The following is a 2,875-nucleotide window of genomic DNA, read 5'->3' as shown; positions in this document are numbered from 1 at the left end:
TCACTCTAGCAGCCCATCATCTACTTATTACTTCCCAATGTCTTCCCCTAGGCCCAAATCATGGTGAAGTGTCATGTAGTCGACGTTCACATAACACCACTAGAGGAAAGACAACATACATCTCATCAAAATATCGAACGAATACCAAATACACATGATTACTTATAACACGACTTCTCACATGTCCTTAGGAACAAACGTACTACTCAGAAAGTATATTCATGTTCATAATAAGAGGAGTATTAATTATCATTAAGGATCTGAACATATGATCTTCCATGAAATAAACCAACTAGTATCAACTACAAGGAGTAATCAACACTACTAGCAACCCACAGGTACCAATCTGAGGTTTTGAGACAGAGATCGGATTCAAGAGATGAACTAGGGTTTGGAGAGGAGATGGTGCTGGTGAAGATGTTGATGGAGATTGACCCCCCTCTCGATGAGAGGATTATTGGTGATGACGATGGCATCGATTTCCCCCTCCCAGAGGGAAGTTACCCCGATAGAACAGCTCCGCTGAAGCCCTAGATTGGTTCTGCCCAGGTTCCACCTCAAGATGGCGGCGCTTCGTCCCGAAAGCTTCCTTCTAATTTTTCCAGGTCAAGACACACCATATAGCAGAAGATGGGCATCCGGGGCCTGCCAGGTTGTCCACAAGGTAGGGAGCGCGCCCAGGGGGTAGGGCGTGCCCTCCACCCTTGTGGATGGCAGGTGGCCCCCTTCTGGTGCTTTCTTTGCCCAATATTTTTTATTAATTCCATAATGAATCTCCATGAAGTTTCAGGACTTCTGGAGTGTGCATAATAGGTCTCTAATATTTGCTCCTTTTCCAGCCCAGAATTCCAGCTGCCGACATTCTCCCTCTTCATGTAAACCTTGTAAAATAAGAGAGAAAAGACATAAGTATTGTGATATAATGTGTAATAACGACCCATAATGCAATAAATATCAATATAAAAGCATGATGCAAAATGGACATATCAAGGACTCAACAAAGAAGGCCCAAGTAAGCCCAAGAAGACAAGTGTAAAGGCGGCGACTCAAGAGGCGGGCCTGGTGGCGGCCCAAGACCCAGACGTATGAACCGCCATATGGTGGCTTGTCTGGTAAGGCAAGGCGATTTAGCAACCTGGCCGATCACGTTGTGTGATCCGGCTCAGACTCTTGTAAGCCTTGGGCCTCGACCTATGTATATAAAGGCGAGACCCGACAGCGGGTTAGGTCAAGAAACAACTGATCGACAGCTAGGTCAAGCATAATTGCTCCCCTGTAATCGAAACTCAAGCAATACAACTAAAAGCAGGACGTAGTCTTTTACCTCGCTGTGAGGGGCCGAACCTGGGTAAATCCTTTGTGTCCTTTGTCTCGTTCAACCCCTTCGAGCTAACCAACGTTTATGGCTCCACACCTAAGTCCTTTCACTAGGGCATCTGCCGTGACAAAACCACGACACTTCTAGCTCTCCTTCCGGTAGTTTCTTCCCTCACCCCGACACCAATTCTCAAGAGTTCAGTGTTGAGATCCCAGCTCATCCCCTCCCCCTCCAATGGTGTCATCGTTCGGAGGAGGTACGGGAGAAGAGCGCGGGCAACTTCTAAACATAGTAGATTAGGTTTAGATTTTTTTGTTGTGGAGTTTGGCGCTATAGCAGTCTAGAGAGTGCTATCGGTGAATGCGAGTTCCATTGGCTGCGGCGGGTGCTCTTGAGGTCGGAGAGACAGAGGCTTTGATGTTAATATTTAATTGAAGGAAATATGCCCTAGAGGCAATAATAAAGTTATTGTTTATTTCTTTATTTCATGATAAATGTTTATTATTCATGCTAGAATTGTATTAACTGGAAACTTAGTACATGTGTGAATACATAGACAAAACATATTGTCCCTAGTATGCCTCTACTTGGCTACCTCGTTAATCAAAGATGGTTATGCTTCGTAACCATAGACATGTGTTGTCATTTGATGAACGGGGTCACATTATTAGGAGAATGATGTGATGGACATGACCCATCCGTTAGCTTAGCATTATGATCGTTACAGTTTTATTGCTACTTCTTTCTTCATGACTTATACACGTTCCTCAGACTATGAGATTATGCAAGTCCCGAATACCGGAGGAACACCTGGTGTGCTATCAAACTCATAACGTAAATGGGTGATTATAAAGATGCTCTATATGTGTTTCCGAAGGTGTTTGTTGGGTTGGCATAAATCAAGATTAGGATTTCTCACTCTGTGTTTCGGAGAGGTATCTCTGGGCCCTCTCGGTAATGCTCATCACTATAAGCCTTGCAAGCAATGTGAATAGTGAGTTAGTTACAGGATGAAGTATTATGGAACAAGTAAAGAGACTTGCCAGTAACGATATTGAACTAGGTATGATGATACCGACGATCGAATCTCGGGCAAGTAGCATACCGATGACAAAAGGAACAACGTATGTTGTTATGCTGTTTGACCGATAAAGATCTTCGTAGAATATGTAGGAGACAATATGAGCATCCAGGTTCCGCTATTGGTTATTGATCAGAGATGTGTCTCGATCATGTCTACATAGTTCTCGAACCCGTAGGGTCTGCACGCTTAATGTTCGATGAAGATATGTATTATGAGTTATGTGTTTTGATGACCGAAGTTTGTTCAGAGTCCTGGATGAGATCACGGACGTGGCGAGGAGTCTCGAAATGGTCGAGACATAAATATTGATATATTGGACCATGTTATTCAGACACCGAAAGTGTTCCGGGAAGTTTTGGGTAAAAATGGAGTGCCAAAGGGGTTACCGGAACCCCCAGGGGGAACTAATGGGCCACCATGGGCCTTAGTGGAGAGACAGGAGGGCAGCCAAGGCAGGCGCGTGCCCCCCCCCC

The sequence above is a fragment of the Triticum dicoccoides genome, chromosome 3B (genome assembly GCF_002162155.2).
Source record: "Triticum dicoccoides isolate Atlit2015 ecotype Zavitan chromosome 3B, WEW_v2.0, whole genome shotgun sequence".
NCBI lineage: Eukaryota > Viridiplantae > Streptophyta > Magnoliopsida > Poales > Poaceae > Triticum > Triticum dicoccoides.
The sequence above is the reverse complement of the archived record's forward strand: the minus strand, read 5'-3'. Positions refer to the sequence as shown.